The sequence below is a fragment of the Arvicola amphibius genome, chromosome 7 (assembly GCF_903992535.2).
Source record: "Arvicola amphibius chromosome 7, mArvAmp1.2, whole genome shotgun sequence".
NCBI lineage: Eukaryota > Metazoa > Chordata > Mammalia > Rodentia > Cricetidae > Arvicola > Arvicola amphibius.
The window spans coordinates 1800847-1807020 of NC_052053.1; positions in this window are offsets into that span (position 1 = coordinate 1800847).

Here is a 6174-nt window from a genome sequence, read left to right on the forward strand (position 1 = left end):
AGGGTTGGAAGGCTAGACAAGGAAGAACTATCTCAGGCCACCAGGGTTTTCTGCGGCGTGGACTTGCCGGGTGACTTCATCCCACTTATGCCTCAAGGTCATTCTGATCCTCCCCAGGCTTTTGTTTCTTGAGCTACCCTGTCCGTTAAGGGTGTGTGCCAATGGCACCAGTTTGCCCAAGAGAAGCAGCTACCACCAGCCCTGAAGGGTTTGGCTGCTGAACAATCTAAGTCTGGAGGTGGCCACCAGCTTGGCTAAGTGGCCACCATGAAAGAAAGCTTCCACCTTTCCCTGCAAGGAAGCGTAACTTAGACATCCCCGGGCACAACCACGGCTTTGGGCCTATCTGGGAAAGGCACAGCTTCCTGGGCAAACACCGTCGCACCACAAAAGCTTTAAAGAGCAGAACCCAGGACTAGATCCCGCCTTGTGCTTGCCCTCCTTGTTGACCGCCGCTGTGAAGTATTCAGCAGACCCCAGCTGTTCTCAATGCCCCCACAGGCCATGGGGCCCATCAGATCTTTATCCCTTTGTGCCTGTGAGGAAGAAGCATTCATGGGTGGGTCAAGTCAAGCCTACTCTGAGCAGATTAGGAGAGACTAAGAGGGTTAGGTGATCAAGGGACAAAGGTTTCAAGTTGGGGTGTCTTACATTGGATCATAGCTAGAAACTCCCTCTCTAGGGTAGGTAAAGAGTGGGGGTGGGGAGGAGGAGGGAGCCGAGCTTGCAATGAACCTTAGCCTTGAGTCTCATCAGATGGAATTGATTGAGGATCCAGAGTTGAGATTGTATAGCCCGGGAGGTGGGAATGGCAGGATAACAGGGACCCGGGTGCTGGGAGCTGCTACTGGAATCCTATAACTCTGACCAGTGAGTGATGTCCCAGGATGCTGAGGAGAGGGGGTAGAACAGGCAGGAATCAGCATCCTCGGCCTGTAGTAGATGGACTTTGGATAGGAATGTGAAATGGTTGAGGGAATTGTGGGAGCAGAGGTCGGTCAGACAGAACTGGAGATCTCTGAGCTGGGGTCTGACCAAGTCCGGCTCTGAGGAAGCTCATGAGTGGGGCTGGAACTGGGCCTGGAGGTAAGGAGGAGGGGGAAGGGGAGATGTGAGCTGGGGAAGTTGGAGGAGGGGCTTCTGGGCCAGAACGGGGGAGGGGAGTGTGCTGGTAAATCAGAGGCAGGCTGTCCAGGTCACAGAATTATCGTTGTGAAATATTCATGGGCCTTCGGTCCAGATGCTATTTCAGAACAGCGGGAGCAGGAGGAGCGTGTGAGCCTCAGGAAGGAACCTGGAGCAATGCTGTTCCCCACTGGCCCCCACCACAGCCACTGACAGCCCAGACAGACCAAGGGACGCCCATCACGTGCACACCCACACTCTTCAGCTCTCTCTCTCTCTCTCTCTCTCTCTCTCTCTCTCTCTCTCTCTCTCTCTCTCTCTCTCTCTCCCCCCCCCCTCTCACACACACACACACACGCACACACGCACACATACACAAAATGGAGCTTAGTGGCATGAGCAAGCACACCAGCCACTCATGGGTCCCACAAGCAGGCAGATGCACCCCCCAGACATGGACATGTATCCACACCCTCTCACCTAGGACCCCACCCCCAGCAATCTCACAAACTCAGGTCCCAGCCTCCCCAAACAACCCAGATTGACAGCTCTGAGTATCTCACTCCAGAATAGATGGGCAAATGCATGTTTTCCAACTCCTACCAATGTCGGGAGAAGGAAACTGAGTCCAGAGTGTTCGGGAATGGACCTGTCTGTGACTCTCCTAACTCCCGAAAGAAAGAAAAATCCATTCACCTCCCACATTCCGTGAGTGTGTCCCCATTCTGCATGCTTCATTTTTTAGACACCCAATGTCGTTAGCTCCTCCTTTCTCTAATCTCCTGTATCTGTTCAGTTCCCAAGTCCCCCTCCTGGCCCCTGGCCATGGCTCTTCTTCCCTGCCACCTCCCTGCTGATGGCTCCTCGTTACTGTGTGCCTGGAATATAAAAGAAAATGGAAGCAATCTCTATTCTGCTTTCTCTGCTCTCCGTCTCCCCGACTCCCACCCAGCCTGCCCACGGCGACCAGACTCATCTGTCCACACGGAGGATCTCCTCACTAGGTCATTCTGCAACCCATGGTGGCTCCCCATTGCCCTCAGATTCAAAGTAAAACACCTAACCCAGGCACACGAGGGGTTTCACTGTCAAGAAACAGCTGCTATTCAAGCTTCCGCCCTCAATGGCCACCAGCCAGCCTTCACTCTAACGCTTGAATGTTTGTGGCCACCTGGCCACCTGGTTTGGTAAGCTAGAAACCCAGAAATTGGTACGCTAGAAACCTAGAAATCTATTTTGAATGCTGCCTAAAGTCCCTTCATCGCCTCCAAACTAGGAAACTCCTCCGTGCTGTTCTCAGATCCCAGACTCTAGAGCCCTTCCTCAAGGCCAAGCTAGCCTCCCTACCAGAGCCAGAGCTCTTTCCTGCCCTTCAAAGTACAGAGATGATGAAATGGTCCAGAGGACGGCTGCCCCCTACTGACCATCGTGGGAAGCACAGGCAGATTTTGTCATCGCAGACTGCAGACTGAGCAAGCAATCGCCTGGGGAGAGAAATAGTAGGCCGCCAGATGACAAGCTTTGTAAACCCTTAAGCCTCTCGGGTTCTACACCCAGAGTGGGGGGGTGAGGGTGTTTTCTGTCCAGTTTTCCGAGCAGCTGGCTCCCCGCTTTAGATTTCTAATCTGTGAGAAAGCTCCTCTATAAAAACATGAAGACGGGGTTTCCAGGACCCTTCAGAAGGGAAAGTTGGCCAGCAAACTCTGAGAGGCCACTGAAGCAGGGACAGTCCAGGTGGCAGGCCCAAGGTCCTGCTGGGGTCAGGTTTCTCTATGAATAATTAATGCTTCCAGCCAAACCTGTCAAATGTCCTGAAACCTGAGAGTCTATCTCCTTTCGTTTTTCCAAGATGCCCTTCTCCATCCCTCTGCTCTGGGGCACGGGTGTCCGAGGGGGTTCTGGGGCAACTGTACTCAGGGAAGAGGTTTAGAGAAAGTTGGGAGATCTGCTTGTTCTTCCACTTCCAAGCTATGTGATCTTGGCAAATTGTCCTGATATCTTTTTTTGTTCTTATTGTTGGTACTGTTGGTTTGGACATCTGGGGGGAAGGGAACGAGGACACAAAGCGTCCCTGACTTAACTGAGTTGGAGAACAAGCCCCTAACATGGCCACACTAGCCCTGTCTCCTCTCCTCTTGTTTTCTTCCACCGACAAAACTCTCTCTCTCTCTCTGGACTCTAATTGGTTTTGGTGTCCCCTAGTCAACTCCGAATAGCCTGAGCCTCAAAATTCTCCCAAGAACTACAGATGAGAAGAGAGAAGGAGATTTGGAAGTGGGCAAGGCTGGCTGAGCAAAACGTAAACAGCAGAGACGCCGAAGAGTGGGAGGGAAGTGGGGGCAAGGGGGGAAGAACCCCTGAGGGTGGGCACAGAAAAGGGGACCCCCCTCCCCATTGCCTCCACCCTTTCTTTTTCTTTCCATGCACCCATCACACCGGAAAGAGACCGCCACAGTAGGGGAGGGGAGGGCAACACAGGGCGCAGTAAGAGGAAATGGGCCCCCATTATCCCAGCCCATTCAGCTCTTGCGTGGTGATTCTAAAAATAAGGGACTCTCTCTCTGATTAAGTGAGCAGATAGTTTCCGAGCCCCTCAACCACTGCTGAATCAGATAGCTGGTGGTCCAGGAATTTGCATTTTATCAAGTGGAAAATGTCTGTAAGTGCTCTCAAGTCTGGGAGTCATCTTACTGAGGGTGGGAAGGGGAGGAAGGAGGGGGAACGGACAGGGTCATGCAAAGGAAGGCTGGCACTCCTCCCCAAACATACACCCTTGGTGGAAGCTGTGGATGGGAATTATGTGTTGAGGACAGTGGGGACAAATAAAAGATGGAGAAGGTCAGCCTGAGCGACGGTTGTTTCCTGTAATCCCAGCACTGGGGTGGCTGGGGCAAGAGGATAGCCGTGAGTTCGAGGCCAGTTCCACCTATATAGGGAGTTCCAGGCTAACCTGAGCTACAAAGTGGGGTAGGTCCTGTAGGAAGGAAGGAAGGGACGGAGGGAGGGAGGGAGGGATGGGGGAAGGGGAGGGGAGGGGAGGGGAGGAGAGGAAAAGAAAAAAAGAAAAACAAGACGGGTAGTATGATGAACGGACAAAGAGGGACCCATATCGGATGGAGGTGGGACATAGCCAAGATGAGACTGGGAAGACCCATGCAAGGTGTGCCCACCCACTCTTCTTCACGGCCTCTGAAACACTGCTTTGCTGGACCCACTGGTCTCTGTGAGATAATCACAGAGACCTCTCACTAGCTTTCTGGAGAGGAGGGCCTGAGAGCAAGCGTTCCACTCCCCAAGGCCAGAGAGCCTCTCTCTACAGGGTGCGTCTCAGGAAGACACGGGTCCGCATGTGCCACCTCCCTAACCTCTGCACCCGCGGGAACTCGGCTGTGTCCAGCATCCTTCTGACCTGTTCTCTCCGGCCTTCCCCAGCCCCCAGTTCCAACTCATCTGCATAAAGTTCCAATTAACACGTTTTCCTGGAGTTGTTTGCGATCCCTGAACTCGCTCCCAACCCGGAGCCCGCTTCCTGCCGCCCCCTCGTCCCTCGGATCGCAGCTCCATTAACCCTTGAGACCCAGGCGGCTCTCCTTGGGCTCTGGACTGTCCCTTCGTACAAGACAGCGAGCCCGGGACGCGCCCCTAGGCGGCTGACTGTGCAAAGGGCGGGCCAGAGGCCGGTGTTCCTCGGGAAAACGACAGGAGTTCGCCCGCCCCTCTTTCTGGGAAGGCATGAGGAGGGGGACTTCTCCCGGGAGACTCGGGGCGTCGAAATTCCTCGTTCCTCATCCTGCGGCCCCCGCACCCCTCCTCCCGGCAAGGCACCCTCTCCCCTCCCCAGCCATCTGTTCCTCTAGGCAGCGCAGCGACAAACACAGCTCTAGCTTGCTTCCGTCCTTACCCAGCCCCCTCCCCAAACTCCCCCATCCCCGAGGGTGGGAGAATGATGACACCCCTCTCCTAGAAGGTCCACATGTCAGCCTCATGTCTCACTCAACCCCTAGCTCAACTGGGCACGGTAACTGTGGGGGTCCCCCTTCTTCTACCGAGGGGGTCCGTGGAACTGAAGAAAGAATGCTTAAAGCTGGGGATCTGGGAAAGGCGTGGAGGAGACCTCCGGAAGAAGCAGAACAGACAGAGGTAGGAAAACCGAGGCCTGGGTGCCAGAAGCGTGGATTTGAGCGCAGTGGTCTGGGGTTCCCCTCCTGGGGTTTGCCACCCCACGATTTGCCCACCCGCAAATACGCAGCGCCGCCTGCTGGGCACACTGAGGACCGCGCGCGCGCCCACACACTAGGCTTCCTACGCTTGCCTTCATTAGCGGCTGATTGATGGGATGCCAGCCAGGTCCCTTGATGGCTTGTGGTTGGCAAAATTAGAGCTCAGGGAGACCCTGGCAGGGCCTCTGAGAGTTAGTCGGCCTCACTGACAGGATCTCTCCCATTCTGAGATTTTTCTTGTGCACAAAAGGCCACATAGAGAGTCAGGAGTCTGCTTAGAGCCACCATCTGCTGCGTGACTTCTCTCCAGACCTCCCTGCAGTCTTTGAAGATGGGCGGGTCATTCTTCTTTATTCCTCAAGAGAAGTCAGAACAAACAGAGGAAGCTTATCTGGAATGCTGTCTCCCAGCCCTCGCATTTGGAGATCCTCCACGGAATAAGGGCCAAGAGGATGGATCAGGACTGAATTCGGGGTCACTCCAGAGTCAGAGGGAGTGGCGCTCATCTCAGCCCAGCACTTGGGAAGCTGAGGCAAGAGGATTGCAAATTGAAGGCCAGTCTCAGCTACACGGTGAATGATAGTCTAGCCTAGGCTAAAGTGTGAAACCCTTAAACACACTAGCAAGACACCCCAGCCCTGAGAACTAGTATGCTTGGGTAATCCTTTCTGTCCCTGGCTGCCATTGGAGTAGGCTTCCAAAATCAGATCACTACCTGGCCTTGCCTAGTTATTCCCTGCCTCTCTGTACCACTCGGCTTTGGCCTTAACCTTTCTGGTGTTTCCTAAACTACATGGCGGTACACTATTAACCTTTCCAGCTACAGCTG